Genomic DNA, 23,906 nt, shown 5'->3' on the forward strand with positions numbered 1-23,906 from the left:
TGGTTTCATTCATGTATGATTGGTTACATTTGTTCGATTCTTCTTCTACTAAACACAAATTAAGGCTGAAGGGGAAAAGGTAGCTTTGTTTCTTGCGGCCTTCTCTTCACCAGAAGAAGGAAAAGGGAAATAGTTAATTAAGAGAGAAAACGAAGAAAAGAGGAAGCAATTACATGGTATAATCCTCCAGTGCACATGTAGCCAAATGTAGATCCTCCGAGAAATGCATTCAATGGCTTTCAGATCGGGCCAAACAACTGGCTCCATGCCAGAAAAGAGAAAGCAAATGCTCAAATGCTCAAATGCTACGGAACATTCAAGAAGATTACTCACTGGAGTATACCCTTTGCATTCCCACAGACATCGGCAAACATGGCTCTCCACCTTCAGTCCTTTCTTTGGCTCTTACTAAGCTATGGGCTTCTCAAGGGAGAAGCTGCTAGGCATGTGTGAAGTTTGTTTTCCTTCATCAAAAGCGTCACTGCTCGTCTCCTGAGAGTATATTACTTCTGCTAAATCTGCCTTAGAGCTCTGCTCAGTCCTCTGTTACTGAGGCATCAGCTTGGAGTATTACTCTCACACACAAGCTCCCCACACCCAAACCCTCTCTCACTGTATTTGAATGCTTCTTGGAAAAAGCACCTGGGCCTGGCAGATGGATACATGCATCCTAAGATGAATGAGCTACGTGGAGCAAAGCTGTCATCAAAATTCCCCAAACTATAACGCCGGTGCCTGCCTCAGTCATTAATGTCTGAAACTACATGGAAATGTGTGTGGCTAAAGCCCAGAAGAAATAAAAATCAATACACCTTCTTGTTGTGTTTCTTGGAACGGCAGTCCAGGAAGTCAAGAATATTCAATACAGGCCTAGATATATTTTTGCCCACTTTTACAGATGCATGATATGAAAGACAGTTGTTAAATAAAAGAAACATGCTTGAAGACATTTTTTTGAAGAATAAGGCTAGAGAATTTCCTGAACATTTAACAAATGCATGAAGTTACAATTCATATACAGACAGTTTGCTTTATCCAGAGTGCAGTCTGGTGCAGCGCGTGCCTCGGTGGCATTCAGGTGAACAGGAATTTACAGACTGGTAGCAAGGGCATGTAAAACATGCAGATAAAGACTGGCAAAAGTTATAACAGAAAATAGACAGTCGTGTGGCATCAGGGGGCATACACTAACTACAAAGGGTCTTTCTGGGAAAGGTGATGAGATCCAAACAATTTTAACTTAAGTTTCCTGTGAGAACTGCTGGCTGAAGTTCTGGTATGGATGGAAAGGTGGTTAAAGTACCATCTCTCCGTTCTTCTGTATCAGATAAAAGTCAGAGCCTAATGGGGCAAGCAGAAAGATGGGGATGCCACCATTGCTTTGAGAGCTGCTATTGCCTGGAGGGAGCTATCAATAGCGAAAGTATTAGTCCCAGCTCTTAAGTGGAGGACATTCAATTAGCAGTTCTCAATGGAATCACCCCTTGTTCTTTTATATCAATATATTGCAGTATGTTGCAGCTTACTGTCCCTAGATAGATACAGGTGATATTTAACAACGAATATAAAGTAAATGTTTTGTTTTTAATTTTCCTTAGGAGAGCATTTTGAAACTAGTTGTTTGAAAATGTTTGCGTAGTTATCAGTTTCTGTTGCCAAAGACGTAATTTGTGTGTCTATCGGTCACCTCTCTGGTCACTCCCACCTCTTTCCTGTCCAGTCCCTGGGTGGGACACAGACTCCGACATCCTTCAAGCAGACCCAAGTTGACAGCACCCAGGCTTGTACCTCTTTGAGGTGCTTCTTTCTTGCCTCCCACCCCAGGTTTTTCCTATTGACTTGGAGGGGTGAAAGGCTCCCTGCTGAGCACCCACAAAAGCACAATCCAAAGGAAATTTTGTAACCCACACAAGTGCAATCCAAAGTGAATTTATGGAGGGTGGAAGCGAGACAATATATTTTCCCCATTCCTTTCCCTAGAGGACTGTCCTGAGAAGCAATCATTTATACAGCCTTTGTGAAGATCAACTCTCAAAATTGAAAATCAGTCATGCTCCATACAAGACGGCGGCTAGCTCAACAATACATCCTTAACAGGCTCTCCCTCTCTGTGTCCCTCCCTCCTGCAACCTAGGAGTGGACAGTTCTAAATAAAACCCAGGTTCTGTTTCTTGGCAAACCCAGACTAAGGCAGGATGTCCCCTCTAAAGTCTCCCTTATCTGTACAAAAGAAAAAAAAAAGTAGAAATAAAATATTATAAGCAGTTTCAACATCCTCAAAATAATATACTGGTTTTAATCTCACTTATTAAAATGCAAAAACATGCCCCCTTCCAAGGAGTATATAGAAATTATAGGATATTTTTTGCAGAATTTAAGCAATAGCAATAAAAAGCTTTTTTATAAAGTGCAGAGGATTGACAAACCCATATCATAATTAACGGCAGCTAATGATCTACTCTTTTGAAACTAGTTATTTGACAATAGGGCTTCAAACTTATTTGAAAATAGGACTAGTTTCAAAGGGGCAGCTAATGTGGAAAACTCTTCCAGAGATGGGGATACCAGACCACCTGATCTGCCTCCTGAAAAATCTGTATGCAGGTCAAGAAGCAACAGTTAGAACCGGACATGGAAAAACAGACTGGTTCCAAATAGGAAAAGGAGTACATCAAGGCTGTATATTGTCACCCTGCTTATTTAACTTGTATGCAGAGTACATCATGCAAAATGCCAGGCTGGATGAAGCACAAGCTGGAATCAAGATTGCCAGAGAAATATCAATAACCTCAGATACACAGATGACACCACCCTTATGGCAGAAAGCGAAGAATTAAGAGCCTCTTGATGAAAGTGAAAGAGGTGAGTGAAAAAGTTGGCTTAAAACTCAACATTCAGAAAACTAAGATCATGGTGTCTGGTCCCATCACTTCATGGCAGATAGATGGGGAAACAATGAGAGACTTTAGTTTTTGGAGCTCCAAAATCACTGCAGATGGTGACTGCAGCCATGAAATTAAAAAACAAATGCTCCTTGGAAGAAAAGCTATGACCAACCTAGACAGCATGTTAAAAAGCAGAGACATTACTTTGCCAACAAAGGTCCGTCTGGTCAAAGCTATGGTTTTTCCAGTCATCATGTATGGATGTGAGAGTTGGACTATAAAGAAAGCTGAGCACCAAAGAATTGATGCTTTTGAACTGTGGTGTTGGAGAAGACTCTTGAGAGTCCCTTGGACTACAAGGAGATCCAACCAATCCATCTTAAAGGAGATCAGTCCTGAACATTCATTGAAAGGACTGATGCTGAAGATGAAACTCCAATACTTTGGCCACCTGATGCAAGGAGCTGACTCATTTGAAAAGACCCTGATGCTGGGAAAGATTGAAGGTGGAAGGAGAATGGGATGACAGAAGATGAGATGGTTGGATGGCATCACCGAGTCAGTGGACCTGAGTTTGAGGAAACTCCGGGAGTTGGTGATAGACAGGGAAACCTGGCGTGCTGCAGTCTGTGGGGTCACAAAGAGTCGAACACGACTGAGCAACTGAACTGACTGACTAATCGACCTCTTCCATAAGGACCCAAGTTCATTTGTGAGGCATCTTTTTCAGCTAAGAGTTTAGAAACAGATCTGTGAGTAGCTTAATCACAAAGTATAGGCCCTGATTCAAATCCAAAATAATGAAGTATATTCAACCACATTTTATGAAAACAAAAAATTTTCTACATTAACAGAACTTTAAAATTAATTTTAAGTATTTCTTCTTTAGATTTTTATTTTCTATTTTGTGAATGTTTTATGATTCTTACACATGTAATTTTAAATCAATAAATAAACATATACTAGGGTGAATCCTCAAAATTGTTTTGTTACTGTAAGTGTTTCAGGTAATGTTTGGAGACCACTGACAGAGATTACCTGAACTTGATTCCTAATTCTGTCTCTTACAACTTCTGTGATCTTGGACAAATTATTTGATCTTTCTGAATTTGCCATTTGTAAAATGAGAATGATAACAGTATTCATCTTGTAAAACTGCCATGAGGATTGTTGGTAAAAAGCTGAGAAATGCACTTGACATATAGCTTGGAATGTGCAAATATTTGTTATTATTATTAAAATGATGCCAGTGAAAGTGCAGTATCTTCTACACTTGCCTGACAGAAGGCCCACAAGCCAACACAGGCCAAGTCCTGTATTACTGAGTGCTTTCAAAGGCTGGGGTAGATGTTCCTGGAAATGAAAATCCCAGTAGAAAAACTAAAAAGCCTTTCAGAGAAGAAAGTCTCTAGGTTTAAAGGAATTTTATAGAATCTGGTCCAAGCCATTCAGAGTCAACCCTTCCTCTCCACAGAGTCAGCATCCAAGGATTCAGCTGAAAGGGGAACAAGAATTCTGAGAATACTTCAGAAAATCTGAGAAAATCAGTCTTCAATTGGTTGAATCCAAGGATGCTGAACCTGCAGGTAGGGAGGGTCAACCAACTATGATTTAGGGTATCTGTAGAGAGTCCTGGGACCAATCTTCCATGGATATGGAGGCAAGACTGTATTTTACAATAAGGAAACTGTGGATCAAAGAGGTTGATTCATTTTCCAGGTGAATGAACGGTAGAGCCAGAATCAATGTCCTGATTCTTCTGTACACACAAAGGTCCTCAGACATAGATGAGGCTCTGACTTTATCACAGTCAAAAACGTCTACACCAGCCCCTTTCCCTCTCTGAAGTCTGCCAATCACAATGGTGAGAAAAATGACATTTGTAAGATGGAAATGATAATAATATTCACCTTGGAAAAAATTACACAACTTAGGGATGACAACTCTAAAGCATGGCAGTGAACTTTCAAATATGGAACCAATTGCAGCCAACTGTGGTCCAAGTAGCTGGTCCATGCAGAACCAGAGACTGTTTTCTCTCAAGACCTTATGTATAAAGTAGGAGTCAGTAACTTTACAACCCCCAACACTCCCTAACCCCCTTACTGTTCTGTTTTCCCCCCATTTCACTTATCAACAACTTAATGTGTTCTCTGTGTTTCTGATTTACCTTATTTAGTGACTGTCTACCCTACTATAAAGCCACGTTCCAGAAGGGCAAGGGTTTTTGTCTGTTCCCCTGTGCAAATATTTGTTGACTGAATGGATATGACCTTCTGAGTCATTCCTGCCACTTTGCCTGTTAACCTTTGGCTTCTATGAATACACAGAGACACTGATTTCCTGAATTAAATTTCACATAAACCTTCTAGACATTTGATCACATAGAATTGGTTCTTCTACAAGTAAATATCTGATTTCAGTGATTTGATCAAAACATACATTACAGCACATGTGACCTAAAGCCTACTAATTCTATGAATGTCAGCTAAAACATCATTTCCAAAGGAAAATCACCTCTAACCCCTGAGACAAGGCAGTTCCCATATTAATGACTTCCACTGCACACTGTATGCTTTTTCTGTTAACACATCTGTGATTAAATCACTATATGTCATTTATTTGTTCAGTGACAATCTTTCTTCCCTTCTAAGCTGTAAATTTCATGAAGACAGGGGCCATCATGTCCATCACTGTATTTTGAGGACCTAGCAGTACTCCTGCCTGGAAAATCCCATGGACGTAGGAGCCTGGTAGGCTGCAGTCCATATGGTCACTAAGAGTCAGACACAACTGAGCAACTTCACTTTCCCTTTTCACTTTGATGCACTGGAGAAGGAAACGGCAAGTCACTCCAGTGTTCTTGCCTGGAGAATCCCAGGGACGGCGGAGCCTGATGGGCTGCAGTCTATGGGGTCGCACAGAGTCGGACACAACTGAAGCGACTTAGCAGCAGCAGCAGCAGCAGAACCTAGCATATAGTAAGCACTCAATAAGCACATACCAAATGAATAAACAAGCAGAAATCTAATAAGTATTCCATCTTGAACAGATTCTCAAAAAAAAAAGAAAAAGGATTTAATAGTACATGGTACAAGCTATAAATTTGGTCCTTGAAGTCATTTAAGCAAACTCTAGAGAGCTGAGTAATTATTCTTTCAAATGAAGCCACTTCCTAGTTTTTTCATCTAAAGCTGATGATATACAGTTACTTCTAGCAAGGTATTTTCAGTTATTTCTTTTATATTCCCCAAATCAATATTGCAGGCTTAATAAGGAAAACTTCAATCTCCCAGCAATTTTGCCTTTGACCCCAAGTGAATTGTACTGTCCAAGTTTCTGGTTTCCTTCCAAAATCTGTATCTGGTTTTAAGATAAATTTTCCCAAATAAGCCATAAACATGATTTTGATGATTGAAGAATATTTTCATTTTTAGATGAATAAACCAGAGGTAATTCAGACTTTTAAAATTTGTGATCTATGTACCTACGCATACTTGCTTTCATTTCCAAGTTTCCATCACTATGAGCTTTTACAGTGAAATAATATCCTTTTTCCTCCTGAGCATTTTTCCTGGATCCTAAGAGAATAAAATAGAAGCAAACTAAACCAAGCTTCTTTCATATTAAAGAGATATATAAGCACAAGTAAAACCCCCTACCCAGACACATACAAACAATTCTCTGCCAAAATAATATTGTGTTCATCTTTTGAGTTTAAGAATTCACAGAAGATTTAACATAATGGCATTCGTTACTTGGAACTAGACAGACTGGAAAGAAGGAAAGAGCCTGTTTAAGTCCTGGCAATTTACAAACTTACCTGAGAATTTCAGAAAGAAAGAGATACAGTTAGAATAACATACTTGCTATGAGTGGAGAAAAAAATCACGTTTTAGTCTCATTGAACAATTATATATTCACTTCATACCATACACTAAGTTTAAAAGACTTTAGAGTTTCATACTAGTACAGAAAGAACTTTCTGCTAGGATACTGGTGGTTTGATTATAAGCCACATACTTTGCATTTTAAGTGAAACTACTTTATTCTTTGACTAACAGCCATAGGGTGGTGGAGGGGGGCGTGGAATAGAGAGAAATGAGATTTTTTTTTTTCAGAAACAGGAAAAATAAAAAAGCGAAAGAGAGCTTGAGAGGACAGTTTTCTTATTGGCAAAATGTGCATAATCTAAGTCTTTCAACTGCAAATGAAGGAAGTATGAAAGCTTAGTAATCCCAATTTACTGAAAATACAGAATTGGGGACATGATATAAGAAATTGACTAGAGCAATGGCTTTTTGCTTTGCTACACAAGAAAACTATTCCAAGAGTTCTAAAAAACTACTGACGCCTTAGACCCACCCTTAGAAATTCTAAAACAATTAATCTGGGTGTGGTCTGAGCATTTGGATATTTCAGAACTTCCCAGGTGATCCAAAGTGCAGCTAAAATTGAAAACCAGTATGCTAAAGGAATTATTGAGACCCAAGAGTCCACAAGCCAAAGAACTCATTAATACCCAGAAGTCAGAGAAAACAAAGATGTGAAGATTAAAGTAAATCTCATTCTGTCCTTGAGATCTATCTTTCAAAGATGGTGTGACCAGGAATTTCTGTTAGAGATGAGGACCCTCTAGGAATCCTGGCCTCTTTTGTATCCTTGGCTCACTTAGGAAAGACGAGGCCCATGCTGCTTGGTAATAAATAAAGTGACCGTGTCAGGGCCTCTATGGTGGAAGGCAGTGAGACATCTCCAGATTGTTTTAAAGGAGTGCACTCTGGTCCAGAGAGTGGACCAGAGAGATCTTTCTGATATTGGAGTGAGAGGTGGTCATTGATCTTTTTCAATAACCATTTCTTTAGCAGTTAGACTTTCTCGATGATATCCATGACAAATAACACATCCAGTTCTTTCCACCTATTTCAGATTTTCTAGTGCAGTAATATCTCTCCTTTGTAGATCCCAAGTACTGTAATATTTACTACACACACACACACACACACACACACACACACATACATACATGGAGTAACAAACAAGGAAAATGGGTACTTACTGGGAGGATCAATTCAGCTCAGTTCAGTCACTCAGTCGTGTCTGACTCTTTGCAGCCCCATGGACTGCAGCACGCTAGGCCTCCCTGTCCATCACCAACTCCTGGAATTTGCTCAGACTCATGTCCTTCGCATCAGTGATGCCATCCAACCATCTCATCCTCTGTCGTCCCCTTCTCCTCCCACCTTCAATCTTTCCCAGCATCAGGGTCTTTTCCAGTGAGTCAGTTCTTCGTATCAGATGGCCAAAGTACTGGAGCTTCAGCTTCAGCATCAGTCCTGGGAGGATAATAAAATGCTGAATGAAATAAGCAAGCAAGAACAGTTAGAAGAGAAGTTCTAAAACAAGGGGAAGAGAAGTCGCTCAGTCGTGTCCAACTCTTTGTGACCCCATGGGCTGTAGCCTACCAGGCTCATCCATCCATGGAATTTTCCAGGCAAGAGTCTAAAACAAAGAGCTGGCAAATTAGAAAGAACAAGAAAAAGGGTAGACTGTCATACTAGTATGCCTTAAAATGATGTCAAATTCCTAACACTGGCAAGCCAAAGTACTTCTGTGCTCTATATAAAGTATGCCATTCTATATTAACATTGTTGTTGTTGCTGTTGCTGTTGTTCAGTCGCTAAGTCATGTCCAACTCTTTGCAACCCCATGGACTGCAGCATAACAAACTCCCCTGTCCTTCACTATCTTTCAGAGATTGCTCAAATTCATGTCCACTGAGTCAGTGATGCTATCTAACTGTCTCATTCTCTGCTACCCTCTTCTCCCTTTGCCTTCAATCTTTCCCAGCATCAGGGTCTTTTTCAATAAGTTGGCTGTTCACATCAGGTGGCCAAAATATTGGAGCTTCAGTGTCAGCGCCAGTCCTTCCAATGAATATTCCGGACTGATTTCTTCTAGAATGGACTGGCTGGATCTCCTTGCAGTCCAAGGGACTCTCAAGAGTCTTCTCCAACACCCAAGTTGAAAAACATCAATTCTTCGTTGCTCAGCCTTCTTTATGGCCCAACTCTCACATCCATACTCGACTATTGGAAAAAACCATAGCTTGGACATTTGTCAGCAAAGGGATGTACTTTTTAATATGCTGGTAAGGTTCATCATAGCTTTCCTTCCAAGGAGCAATCATCTTTTAATTTCATGGCTGCAGTTATACCATCCATAGTGATTTGGGAGCCCAAGAAAATAAAATCTGTCACTGCTTCCTCTTTTTCCCCATCTATTTGCCATGAACTGATGGGACTGGATGCCGTGACCTTAATTTTTTTAATGTTGAGTTTCAAGCCAGCTTTTTCATTTTCCTCTTTTACCCTCATCAAGACACTCTTTAGTCCCTCTTCACTTTCTGCCATTAGAGTGATATCATCTGCATATATATATGGGAGGAAAACTGTGAGAAACCTAAACAGCGTATTAAAAAGCAGAGACAACACTTTGCCAACAAAGTTTCATGTAGTCAAATCTAGCTTTTCCAGTGGTCATATACAGATATAAGAGTTGGACCATAAAGAAGGCTGATCACTAAAGAATTGATGCTTTCAAACTGTGATGCTGGAGAAGACTCTTGAGAGTCCCTTGGACTGCAAGGAAATCAAACTAGCCAATCTTAAAAGAAATCAACACTGAATGTTCATTGGAAGAATTGATGCTGAAGCTGAAGCTCCAATCCTTTGGCTACCTGAAGAGCTGACCCATTGGAAAAGACCCTCATGCTGGGAAAGATTGAAGGCAAAAGGAGAAGCGGGCAGCAGAGGATGAGATGGTTGGATAGCATCACCGACTCAGTGGACATGAATCTGAGTGATCTCTGGGAGACAGTGAAGGACAGGGGAGCCTGGTGTGCTGCAGTCTCTGGTGTCACAAAGAGTCTGACATGACTTAGTGACTGAGCAACAACAATCTGCACATCTGACACTGTTGCTTTTTCTCTGGGAAATTTTGATTCCAGCTTGTGATTCATCCAGCTGGGCATTACACATGATGTACTCTGCATATAAGCTAAATAAGCAGTCTTACTGTACTCCTTTCCCAGTTTGGAACCAGTCAGTTGTTCCATGCCTGGTTCTAACTGGTGCTTCTTGATCTGCATACAGGTTTATCAGGAGGCAGGTAAGGTGGTCTGGTATTCCCCTCTCTTTAAGAATTTTCCTCAGTTTGTTGTCATCCACACAATCAAAGGCTTTAGTGTAGTCAATGAAGCAGAAGTAGATGTTTTTCTGGCACTCTCTTGCTTTTTCTATATTCCAGTGGATGTTGGCAATTTGATCTCTGGTTCCGCTGCCTTTTCTAAATCCAGCTTGTACATCTGGAAATTCTCAGTTCACGTACTGTTGAAGCCTAGCTTGAAGGATTTGAAGAATTATCTTGCTAGCATGTGAAATGAGCACAGTTATATAGCAGTTTGAACATTCTTTGCTATTGCCCTTCTTTGGGATTATCATGCCTCTATAATCTTCTTAAATGTTAACAGTATCAGTGGCCCTATATCCAAAAGCCAAAATGTGAACATATTGTGAATGTTTGTGGACAACCTCCTAAGGAAAGCAGGCAGTCCCTATGATGAGGTGATTAAAGGGAGAGAGTAGTATTTTGACCCGCAGTGGAAGTGAGGCAGGATGGGAGAGGTTTTGACTCTGCTAGGCTTCAAGTCGCATGGATATACGTCATGTACTCAAGCATGAACAGGCCGTGATTGGGCACGGCCAGGTGCATGTTATCTGTTGCCACAGTAATAATATGTAACCAACCAAAAAACCTCTGTGGCATTTAACGATAAATGTTTATTGCTGACTTGTCTGGAGTGGTTAGCTAGATGGCTAGATGCCTTTGCTTGTCTTGGCTGGGTTCACTCATATGCCAGTGTTGGCTGGCTGTGAGCTCATATAGGATAGCCTCAGCTGGGACATCTGGAGCAGTTCAGCTTTGATCACATCTCTGATCCGATCCTTGTGTCTCCAGGAGAGAGCTGGGCCTGTTATAAACAAGACATAGGGGCAAGAACAGACAAGCTCCAGTGTACAAGCACCTCTCAAGCTTCTGAAAGTATCACATTTACTCAACTCCTATCATTGACAACAAGTCACATGGCCTAGGCCATGTGTATCAAAATAGGTATACACTAGAAAGTTACACAGCAAGCACACGGATATGAGGGTGCCGGGGGTAACGAGTCAGAGCAGATTGGCAATCTACCACATCAGATTACCCAGCCTTATTTTAGTACTAATCTAGGCACTATAGTCAGGGACTTCCCTGGTAGCTCAGATGGTAAAGCGTCTGCCTACAATGCAGAAGACCTGGTTTCAATCCCTGGGTCGGGAAGATCCTCTGGAGAAGGAAATGGCAACCCACTCCAGTACTCTTGCCTGGAAAATCCCATGGACAGAGGAGCGTGGTAGGCTATAGTCCAAGGGGTCGCAAAGAGTCGGACACGACTGAGCGATGTCACAGGCACTGTAGACGGAGAAGGCAATGGCACCCCACTCCAGTACTCTTGCCTGGAAAATCCCATGGACAGAGGAGCCTGGTAGGCTACAGTCCATGGGGTCGCTAAGAGTCGGACACGACTGAGCGACTTCACTTTCACTTTTCCCTTTCATGCACTGGAGAAGGAAATGGCAACCCACTCCAGTATTCTTGCCTGGAGAATCCCAGGGATAGCAGAGCCTGGTGAGCTGCCGTCTATGGGGTCACACAGAGTCGGACACGACTGAAGCGACTTAGCAATAGCAATAGGCACTGTAGAAGGTCAAAATTGATATAGTGCCCTGCATTTTACATGTCTTGAAGAAACGTTTCTTTCAAAATATGGGCCATGACTACTTAGTGGGTTATTAAATTGATTTATTGGATTATGATCAGCATTTTAATAGGATGGAGTAGCATGGAATGGTAGAATAGAAAAGAAATAGAAAGTATCAGAGTCTACCACCCATAAGGGAAATGTTGTTTGATAAAACCTTTGACTAGAGTGGTGCACACAAATGCTAGTTCCATTGAAAACTGTATTTCTCACAGTAAATTTCAGACAAAAAATGAAAATCACTGTTTTAAAGCATCGTAAACCAAACTAAAATTCTAATTGTGCATGCTCTTCATCCTTCATCCTTACTGCCATCAGTGTGAGGCTGTGAATGATGAGTCCTCAGCAAGAGTGGAACCTAGGTCTTCACAGAGCAGTGTCCAAGGAGCAAGAAGGCATTTGGAGGAGCAGGGAAGTCTGCTTTGCTGGTGCAAGTCTTGGTCTCAGACTTTAAAGCAGCTTACATATCGCTACTAATAGTCTAAACTAATAGGTAAGAAAATATTCTAGAATATCCCTAGATTGAACCAATACTGTGTTCTCACTCTTCTGTGCATGTTTTCTGTGCGTGCAAACACATTTATGAAATGTTTTGTTCACTGTCTTCTTTTTCAGGGTAATAGCACAATTTTGAAAGGTTAAATTGCTTTAAGAACTCAAATGAAAATACAAAACATTGGGACTTCCCAGGTGGTCCTGTGGTTAAGACTCGGTGCTTCCACTGCAGGGGGCGCAGGTTCCATCCCTGAGAAGGAAAATTCTACATGCTGCATGGTGTGGCCCAAAAAAAAAGAGAGAGAGAGAAAGAGAAATGCTTAGCATTGAATAGCACATAAAATTTTCTCTGACTGTTCAATAAAACCTATTAAGAAATAAATATATTTTTAAAAGGTAAGAGGTAAGTTTAGCCTCTTTACTTTTTTAAAATACTAACTTATCTAGTTAATATATCATTTTCCTTACACAAGTCTTAATATCTCTTTGTAATATCACACTCTTTCAGATTTCTTTAAGAATATAATCATTCTCTTTAAAAACCATCTGATACTGATTCTGTTTCAAATCAAATAACCTCGTATTTAAAGAGAAGTGTTTCCTTTGGATATAGGATTAATAATAACTCACATAGAGCTGGGTCCAAAATAAGGCAATCATTTTGGAAGTAAGAATGTATTTCTAAGGATTTTAGCATCCAAATGAATACTAGAGATGGGACTTCTAATCGCACAGTAAGTGGTTCTGCTTCCTAATAAGATAGACCAAGCTTGCCTTGGATACATATATATATTACACAATAAATTCATTTATATGTATGAAATATATTGTCCCACTTGATATTATTTGCATTGAGCATATTTACTTTATCCTTTAAAGGACATAATATTACAAGAGACCTGAATACAAGAATGGCAAATGATTCTTCCACATGGAATGTATGGAAGACCACTATGGGCTTCCCTAGATCACTGGCTAGAAGATCACTATGATTCTAGGGAAAGTTGCACAATTGAAAAGGCCAGCATTTAGTCAAAATAATTTACAATTACAAATAATTTCAGTAGAACCTTCACTTTGACAAATATAACATTTATGGTTGTGAGACCTTCAAAGTGATGCTAAAATTCCAAAACATGTCATCATTTGTAATGATGTTCATATGTTAATTTGATCCACACATGTTGTAGGACAGTCCCTCCTAAAGCAGAAACAGGAGACAAGGGTGTGAGGACTCGGTTTAGAGAAGCGCGCTGATGGAACATGAGGGCGGTGAGCTTGGCTTTGTTGTTATCACTGAATGTGAACAGATCATTTAATTTTGAGTTATACTTGATTACATTTTACAAGGGAACTTTCCAGAGGAGTAATAATGAGGCTATACCCCTTGAGAATGTCAACAATCTAGTCCACTGCAAAATATCAACCTGAGAATCTTCCCTTAACATTTCTCATCAAGAGACTCCATACTTGCAGAGTTTTGCCCCCAAGGAGACACTTTAGCTGCACCTTCAACAGGTCAATTCAACACTCACTTACACTGACAGCTTCTGAGAGGTGCAGCATGAGATACCACCAGTGAATTCCATGATACTAAGCCCGCTCCCCCATTTCTTTAATTGTACAAATGATGTGGATCAGATATGACCAGATAGTGGTGCTGACTGAACTTTTGTGGGAAGGAAAGGCAAACTAAATTTAGAATACGTATTAGTTCTTATTAGTGCAAAGCACTGGCACTTCCAGAATAAAAAGAGCCCAGTGTAGGCAACTTGTCACCAAGTAGCTGGTTGATCTCAGCTACTTGTGGGAGTAATGTCCTGTCAAGGGCTCAGCCCTGAGATTCATTGCTGGTAAGCTAGACACTCAAAGTTGGCAATAGCAATTATTTGCCTTTGTAAGTAGTGATCTATGCTGTTAAACCCATGAGTAGCTTTAACCTCTGCCTCTGTGTCCTCTTCATTCATATGCTTAGCATGTACTTCTGAAGTGGGAAAGACAAAAAGGCTGGCTAACATCAACTGTCTGACTTAAATTGTCTTCTAGATCATTTTAGTGCATAGAATGGTAAAGACTTTCTAGTAAGCACAAATTGATAAGTGATACAAAAATCACACTTCCATATGCCAACTTCCATATGTCCATCCACCTACCTCTACCCTAGACCCTAACTCTGATCTTCCAGTCTCTGACCTTGACCAAACTGGCCAGGTCATGCATCACGGCCCAGATAAAGGGACCATTTCTTCTTACTGGTAAAGTGGGTGATCAGGTACACTGCTCGAAGCTCTACTATGGGAAGATGTTTTTTCTTCAGTGTTATCTTCCAAGGTCACCCTGCTTGTGGCTACATTGCATCTGCCATCTATTTTTAGCTTGCACCCATATATACTAAGTCAAGCTATCCATAAATCAACCTCAGGGTTATCCTCTCCTTTCAGCTAGGTGTATGCACCTCCCTTCCCAGCTCAACCTCCTGATAGGTTTTGGCTGAAGTAGAGGTGTTGGTACAACCATTGTGGGTGATGTGAAGGTAGGGGGGAGTGTATTCATGGCCCTGGTGCTCAGGCCTGGGGATGCCATTTTTATCTTGTGATGGATTGCTGCTGGGTCCACTCAACTTTATGACTTGATATGTCCAGCAGAACCCAACTCATCATAAGCAGTTCTTGACGTATGGTCACTTAGGTCTCTTGGAGTGTATGACCCAAGTGACAGAGCTGCACACCGTGTTCCACCAGAGTCTGAACCTGCTGCAGAGCCTTTTTCTGTTTCAGGCCCCTCTAAAACTGACAGCATTTGGGGTCACATGATATGTGAGCTGGAGCAGTATTCCTACATGTAAATGTGTTCCTCGAGTACCTGAACAGGCCTGGTAGACACTGTGCTGACCTCTCTGTGATAATGGATGAAGGTTGAGGCAAATTGTCTTGTGTTTTGGAGATGTCCCAACATGCTCCTAGGACCACTGGACCCCTGAAAACTTTGCCCAAGTGGAAGGTCCCAAAGTCTTTGTAGAATTTACCTTCCACCCTGTAGACTGAGGACCAAAATCTTCAGCGTGCTAACTCCTCTTGCAAATCTTGTCTGATCAGCATGATAGCAACAATGTGATGGATCACTTGATATTCTGCAGGATGTCCCAATAGTCTAGATATTTTCAGAATCTATTATGGCAGAGATCTAAGACTTAACATAGTCTTGGGACAAAACTATAAATGTATATTTTTCCCCTCCTTGTGAATGCAAAACTTTTCTAACCTCTTCTCTGATAGGAAAAGAAAAGAGCCCTATTACCAAATCAACAGCTGTAGATTGTGTAACAAGGCCATGTTAATCTGCTCTAGCAAACTAAATCCACTCTGCCAGTCTCTGCCATGGAGGTTACTACTTGACTGAGTCTACAGTGCTCCATGGTTATTCTCCAAGATCCATCCAGTTTCTGCAGGAGCCAGACTGCTAATTTAAATGGTGATATGATGAGGATCTCCACCACTATATCCTTACGAACATCAAGAATGGCACTAATTTTCACTCTCTCTCTTATAATATTACTTTTTGTTTAATATCTTGGCTAGGGATGTGGGTAGGCAGTTTCAAAGATTTCCTCTTGGCCCTCCACACTATCATAGCTCTTACTCTGCAGGCTAAGGATAAGCTTCCAAATTTTTCAGTTCCAGTTATATATTCAGGAACTGAGGGAAAGACCACCTGGTGAGTTCACAGACCCAGTGGATCCATGGCAAGCTGGACTTCAGCCAAGATTCCATTTCATGCTCTTCCTATATCCCAGATCTAGCAGTGGGACCATAATGGTGCTGCAGGTCTCCAAGTATCCATGTCAGATCCTATGTCTAACAATCTCTGAAATGTCCTAATATTTCCCTTTCCCTATTGTGCAATCACTCAAGTAAATACCCACAGGTCCCATTGCAGAGGGGCTGGAGGAACCATTACCATGTATACTTGCCACGGTGATATAGAATCCTTCCCACTGGAACCCAGCCACCTCTTCAGGCACTGGATTCTGGGTCTGAAAACTGACTTAGGTCTGAACACTGAGAAAGGAATTGAGACTTTCTATTAGGGTGACCATTCTCAGTTTCCTGCTCTTTTATGATTGTTTTCTTTGATTAAATATGTGTATTGAGAACACCATCTTTGACTCTTCTATTTTACCCCTAACAATGTTATTTATGTTATGTTAACTATCTCTCTGCAATCCTCTATAGGTTAAGCCTCCTTGGCTGCCACTCAATTCTGGCAGTTGTCCCAAAAATCGCAACCTCCCTGGCTTCTGGCAGTGCTTAGTGTAGCCACTTGGCCTCTACAACACTGAAGCTCCACAATCCTCATTAGAATCAATGACCCAAGCTTGGTGACAGCCTCTGCTACCATCAGCTCTTACCTACAGAAGTAAGGCATGTGGAAACAGATGAAAACCACCTGAATGATAAGAAACAGAGACTGCTCGTTCAGAGCTCGCTAACAGCAAGGAAGTCACCCACCATCACTCATGTTTGGCAGAGACTCAAAGGCAGGCAGGGGAGTAGAAAAGCTTTATAGCAAAAAATAAAGGCAGACTTTAGGTATGTTCTGACTGAAGGTGGTTTGCACAAGGAAGCTGAAAACAGGCTAGCCAGGAGGGCATCTTATGAGATTGGTATAAGGAGTATATTTGGCTTTTGGTGGTTGGTCCTGAGCTGGAGACAAGAAAAAATAATGAAACTGCCCATGATTGGCTAAGTCCTGACTCTGGGCCAACTGCAGAAGAGGTTGTAGATGTGACTATTTGTATATTCAGTCGCTCAGCCACCATTGAATTTCCTGGCAATGTTGTTGTCTCTCTGTCCTGGTCTTGGTGTAACTCCTGGCCTTTGCTGTGAAACATATTTTGAGAAGTTTCTGAGGACGTGTTTTCTACCCTTGCATAATTTATCTAGTCTAGAATACCCACCTCCCTGCTTCCATTGTCTGCCACAGTAATTCAAGCTTTTCAACCATGGGCCATTGTTTTGAGGGTCTTTGCCAAGGTATTAAATCCTGTATTTTGAAAACAGTTGTCCCAAGTTCACAAATTCACTCTTATCCAGTCTTATGTTCCAAACCTTTTGATTAAGCAACCTCAAATCCAGCCCCCTGGGAACTCCCAAGCTTAATGCTTAACTCTCAGTCAATGCTGGCTAATTCTTACAGCTCTGTTTCCTCTCTTATCAGCATGTCCCTAATTGGGTTTTGCTGTAACTTAACCCAAGTTATCAACCCAGTGGTCAGGAAAAGAGGTAAGGGCAGATCCTGAGGGGGAGGTGTATTGCCTTGAAAAAAAGACATCACAGAGTCTTCCCACCAGGGGACAATGTTGTCTCTTAATGGAAAGAGTGGGCCACCTCTGCAATTCTGAGGGCTCAATGGAATATGGAGAGCCAAAATCTTTGGCAGTTTCAATCCCAATGTCTTCGTTTGATGCATTAGGGTTTCAAGTTTGCCCAACTAGAACCTTGGTTTTGGCATAACAGATCTTTTGTTTATATCCAATCATCTTAGTAGCTTGGCAACGCCATTAAATCCTGAGTTTAGTCTTCAGCTTGATCTGCTCCCACACCGTAGGAAATAAGGGACTCTGTAAACCACAGCCTTTCTGGCAATATTCATTTGTTTCTTAACTGCCCTCAACTTTTCATTATGCCTCCATAGGTCATCAGTGCAACTTAGTAACAACCAGGTAATCCCACTAGTTTTAGCAATTGGACTGCCACTTTGTACCAGAGTGTCTGTGCCCCAAGTCTCAGTGGGTCCAGTCCCCAAAATACATCTCACCTCCTGCTTTCCTGTACCACCCTGCCACCAACAGTGTTAGGTGGGTCTTGAAGCAAACGCTCAGATGGAGGTAAGGAGGTGAGAAGCATATGGGATAAACGGGGGAGGAATAAAAAGTGGACAAGAAGGGCTGACTATGATGTAGACCTGACAAAGACTCAGCCAACCCAGTGAGGAGCTCCTGGGGCAAGGAACGACCCGCACGGAGCAGATACAGTTGGTCACTGGCCGAGAGCTGTCTGGGAAGCTGGGATGACTCTGAAGTTGCTAAGAGCTGGAGGACTGTCAGTAAACTGCCCCCCTTGCAGCTGCATAGCAAATTCTCTCTGGAAGGTGATCCAAGCAGATCTCTATGATCTCCGTGCTCCCACATCACCCAAGTCCCAACATTTTTGTTTCCTTTCTTTTTCTTGACATTGTTGACTACAACTTCCAGACGACTATTAGTGGCAAATGGCTTTCTCTTTTCTAATTTGATGGGAAAACCTCAAGTGTCTCCTCTACAGACATAATCTTGGCTATTGGTTTTGCAGATTCTTTATCCTGTTAAGGAAGTGTCCTCTATAGCATAATTAAGGAGAATTATTAGGAAGGAGTGCAAATATATGCTCGGCATCTGCTAAGATTGTCTCTTTTTAAGCTGCTGATATAATACTACTAAAGTTCTTAGCTATGTAGTTCTTGGTTCTTGCCTTTTAGTTTCCCTGATTTTGCCCTTTTACCCTGAGCGTTCTGTAAGAATCTTCTATCTCTCTGGCCCTTTCTCTGGTCAAGTTACTCTTCTGTAGCCCACAGCTCACAGATCTCCATAGCGACCTGCTTGGCAGTACTCCTGTCATTAAAGGAATTCAGTAATTGATGCTCTGTTTTTATTTTTAAAAGCTCTTACATTTACCCCATGATTTAAGAGCCCTAGAACTATATCTCAAATCCCATGTCCCTACTCGTTTATTCAAACAATGCCTTAATGTCAAACTATGCAGCAGAAAATTTTCCTACCACAAATTCTATTCTACACAGTAGGTGCCAATCCGTGGAAAACTATTGACTTAATCCCTTAAGTGTAATTTATATAAAACAGACTAAAAGTACAGTCTGCTATGAAAGAGAAAAAAGACAGCCTTATATCTTTTCTTACCACCAAACAATTTTTAGAATATCCTTTCAAAAAACACCAGCACCATCATGCTCTTCCACACTGCATGTCTGGATGTCTCAATATAATACCCTGTAGGAAGAGGCACAAATGTTTAGAGAGAGTTTTTCTATCACTCACTCTTACTACACTCTAATTCTTCTGTTAGAGAAAATGGTTAAAAATAACTTGAGACATGTGGCACTTATTTCTCTGTTGTCAGCCTTAGATTTTATAGACAGAAACTATTTTGGGGTCAGGTTACATGATCTTGATATTGATCCCCAGTTTTTAATGGTCCTTTAAAGCCTTTACTGTAATATCAAAAAGGATGGATCAAAAATTGATGGGAAATGGGCTCTTGACAGAACAGACTCAGCCCCAAATGGCACAAGTGTCCTAACCTGCCCACTCTTTCATTTTCACCCAAACCATTTGATAGATTTTTTTTTTTGATAACTTGACTACATGATCTCCTCTCATAGCCTCTTCCGTTATGCTGATGACATAGTCTGTTATCATTCTGAGAATGGCTTCAAAGAGCCACTAAGCTTCTGGGGCAATTACTACCATGAGGAACAGATCAATATCAATTAGACCAATGCTAGGACTGCTGCTTTTCATAAACACGCTTCAGCATTTTGATTCTAAATACAGAGCAACTCTATAAAAAGATTAACTCATTTCATTATTTAATGGAGAATTTTGCAATTAACTCATCCAAACAGAGTCATTGGAATACAGCCCTACACAAAATCAAATATTCTATAAGTTATACTATGCCAGAAACGAATACCATCAAAACTGGAGCTTGGCACCAAGGCCAGACTAAGGAGGATGCTGATGATAGGACTATGCCAAAGATGATGTCATTGATCCACCTAGACCACCTCAGACCCCTCCTACCATTTCTGAATGTCCTGTTCTAAGTTCTACGTGCTTTGGCTCCCAGCGACTGCACTCGTGTGTTCTTTGGAGGAAAACCCTCAGGGCACTAGGGCAGCTTTGCCTTGTGTGGGCAGAGAGCCATAAGGGTCTGGATGTTAACATCATATCTCACAGCCCCCCGCAGGGAGTCACTGTCAATCAATCTGAATAATGGGTGCAAGGGTACAAAAGCCCAACTCTTCTGCCTCGGGTAGGAAAATTCTGATGTATAAATGACAGCCCAGAGTTCTTTTGTGGCTCAGGCGATGCTACCCATGTTAGCCAGAATTCTCCAGAGAAACAGAACTAGGGTACACAGATGAGAGATGATAGCTAGCCAGCTAATAAGAATTTGGATCATTTGATTATGAAGGCTGAGAAGTGCCCCAATCTACCCTCTACAAGCTGGAGACCTAGGAAATCCAGTGGGATGCTGCTGAAGACCTGAGAACCAGGGGGAATGGTGATGCAAATGCCACCTGAAGGCAAAGCAGATGAGATGAGATGCCCCTGATCAGGCGGTGACGCAGGGAGAAAGGAACGGATTCCTTCTCCTGCTGCCTTTGGCTCCATTCAGGCCCTCAGTGCACTGGGCAATGCCCAGTTTGTGTGATCTTGGGGACGGCAAGTACTTTATTGAGTCCAGATGCTAACCTCATCCAGAAACAATCCACAAGTACCAATACAACCAGAAATGAGGCTTAATCCGGGCCCAATGTGGCCAGTCAAGTCACCACCTAAAATTAACCATCACACGACCTCCAAAGGACTCTAGCTGAGACCCCAGCCTCGCTAGGCTTCCCCCTCTGCCCTGCCCTGTCCCTCCGTCTCCCTTCCTCCAGAGACACCTCCTTAATGAAGCCCTTAATGAAGCCCTTACTCACAGATCTTCATCTTACAGTCTGCCTCCAGAAAATCCAACTTAAGCTGTGAAGAGTTTTCCCTGTAGCCCCAGTTTGGCCCTGAGGAGGAGCAGGCTGGACCCACAAGTGAGGGTCACATAGCACCAGCTGTGGGGAGCCCAGATGCTGGGAGCCCAGAGGAGCTCGATGTCCGATCAAAGGCCAAGAGGAGGGAGCTTATACTGGAGAGGGATGTGAACCTCACCTCTGGATAGAAAGAATTCATATACTTAATTTTCTCATTTTAAAAGGCCCATGATCTCAAAATAAGCACTGTAAAAGGCCTTCCAGTTGACTGGCTAAACACATGCATTCACATCTCCTCTGTCACCATTTGGGCTCTCTGGGAAGCAGATTCAGATTTGGAGATTGACGTGAACAAGGTAAATTGGGAATCCTCTTTGGGTCAACATCTGTGAAATGGAAGGGAAGAAAAAAAAAATAGGCAGAAGGAGAAGCTGGTCTAGATGGACTCTCCATGTAGGCCTCTGCTGACCCTACAGGAAGCTCTGAGGCCGGGTGGTCTTCTGAATTGTAGCAAGCTGGGTGAAAAGGTTGAGCCTCCAGTTGATGCGTCATTGTTTGAAGGCTCTCCCAGGAAGGGAGCAGCCTTGGGCAGCTGGAGGAATAAGCCCTTCAGTCTTAAATAGGATCTTAACAGCACACACACCATCCTCTACATCCTTCCTCACAAAATACTATCGAAATAACATGAAAAATAAAAAAATTAAAGTGAATTTGTAATGAATTCAAGTGAATCTGGAATATCAGGAGAGGTGTCTCTAGCAAAACTGAACAAGGAAGACTTTCTGGAATAAGTTGGTGGAAAATGATCAATAGAATTACTCAATAGAACAAAGGAACTGAAGTGATATTCAAATGTCAGAGAAATATCCCAAACAAGTCCCAGAATATCTCAGGCAGTTCAGTTCAGTCACTCAGTCGTGTCCGACACTTTGCAACCTCATGGACTGCAGCACGCCAGGCCTCCCTGTCCATCAGCAACTCCCAGAGCTTACTCAAACTCATGTCCATTGAGTCGGTGATGCCATCCAACCATCTCATCCTCTGTTGTCCCCTTCTCCCGCCTTCAATCTTTTCCAGCATCAGGATATTTTCAAATGGGTCAGTTCGCATCAGGTGGCCAAAGTATTGGGGTTTCAGCTTCAACATCAGTCCTTCCAATGAATATTCAGAACTGATTTCCTTTAGTCCATCCTTTAGGATGAACTGGTTGGATCTCCTTGCAGTCCAAGAGACTCTCAAGAGTCAGTAGGTGCGAAGTCAGACTGCCAAATCCCAGGCAGAATGCCAAATAATCCCAAACCAGAAATGAGGCAGTGTGAGGAAGCATGCCACAGGCATGCCTGACTGCAGAACGAAACAAATGAGCCAGCCCCACACTCCCTGAGAACCCAAGACAACCAAGTGCAGAAAGTAGCTCCAGAAAGGAATGGAGGCCAGGAGGTAGGAGCAATGAGTCAACAATAAACTGAGTTAAATGCTGCTAGAGGTTAACTAGGAACGGACACGAGTTTGGGCAAACCCCGAGAGACGGTGAAGGAAGGCCCGGTGTGCTGCAGTCCATCAGGTTGCAAAGAGTCGGACATGGCTGAGCAACTGAACAACAGCAATCAGCACCCCGTTTCACAGGTAAGGGAAATAAAACAAAAAGGGGTTCAATGACTTGGCTGAAGTTCACACAGCTGCTTTTTTAAAAAACAGCTTTATTGAAAAACATTTGACATTTGATAAAATTCATCATTTCCTGTGTACAAGTAAATGATTTTTGGTAAGTTCACTGAATGGTTGCAACCATTACCATAAATTAGTTTAAGAACATGTTTATCTCAATTAGATCCCTCGCACCCATTTACAGTTTATCCATCCCATCCCTAACCTCAAGCAACCACTAACCTACTTTCTTTCTATAAAAACTTACATTTTCTGGGTATTTCATATAAATGGAATGATGCAATATGTGGCTGTGTTTGGCTTCCTTCACTTAACACAATGTGTTTGCTGTTCAGCCATGAAGTAGCGAGCACATGTCAGTAGTTTTTTCCATTTTATTGTTGAGCTGTATTCAGTGGAACGTCTACCAATTTTGTCTCTCCCTTCATCAGTCAATAGACATTTAGGCTGTTCCCAGTTTGGGCAATTATGAATAATGCTGCTATGAACATTCACAAGTCATGTAGCCTCTAGCTGCATTATTGGAATACAAACCCAGACAGTGGGAAGAAAGTTCATAGTTCATCTGGTTCATCTGGTTTATTTTCACAAAGCTATCTTCCTGTGTCTCAGTCTCCGGGCCATGGGGATTGTGCCACGCTCAAACTCACCCCTGGTAGACCCAGACCACTAGGCTTCCATCCACAACAGGACATGGATGAACTCCAGGGCAGTGCCACTTGGGCTTAAAATAAAATCCCTGGAGGCAAGATGAATGATATTAACTTAAGTAAAGTCCACAGAAAAATACCTGGACTATGTGTGGTGATTGTTATTACGATTAGTATCCATAAACTCATGGCTGGACCATGTGTGGTTATTATGGTTGGTATCCATAAAGTCATGGCTGACTTAGCTGTGTTTTATTTTTTTATATTATAGCAAATTATTTAATTTTATTCAGGTAAGAAAGATGTTTCTTATTTATGAAATTATAACAATTAATAATTAGCTCTAAGTCATAGTAAGTATGAAATCTATGCATTACCATTTTAACCTGCTATAAAAACTTCAAAATAAAATGTTATTATAGCTATAGACTGGTCAAAAATAAAACTGCTCAGCATCCTTCTTCTGAACCTTGTTCTCCTAAATCCTCTGTATCAACCATTGGCATTGCCATCCACCCAACCACCAAGCTAGGAGTC

General features: G+C 41.5%; 1 long non-coding RNA gene across 2 annotated transcripts in view; it reads right to left on the reverse strand.

The window, feature by feature from the left end:
• LOC145509025 (uncharacterized) overlaps positions 1-23,906 on the reverse strand; it is a 236,036-nt gene that overhangs the window by 80,728 nt on the left and 131,402 nt on the right. Inside the window, exons 2-5 of one of the 2 annotated variants that reach the window (XR_014055795.1) lie at positions 19,199-19,288; positions 12,432-12,515; positions 7,945-8,221; positions 6,373-6,466 (exon numbers count right to left, since the gene is read on the reverse strand). This is a non-coding gene — a long non-coding RNA (uncharacterized LOC145509025). Of the gene's footprint in view, positions 1-6,372; positions 6,467-7,944; positions 8,222-11,772; positions 12,516-19,198; positions 19,289-23,906 lie in introns of those variants that run through there. The other variant, XR_014055796.1, reaches the window with a different exon arrangement.

Source organism: Giraffa tippelskirchi, chromosome 6, assembly GCF_054371585.1.
Source record: "Giraffa tippelskirchi isolate mGirTip1 chromosome 6, T2T-mGirTip1v1.2.pri, whole genome shotgun sequence".
Lineage (NCBI taxonomy): Eukaryota > Metazoa > Chordata > Mammalia > Artiodactyla > Giraffidae > Giraffa > Giraffa tippelskirchi.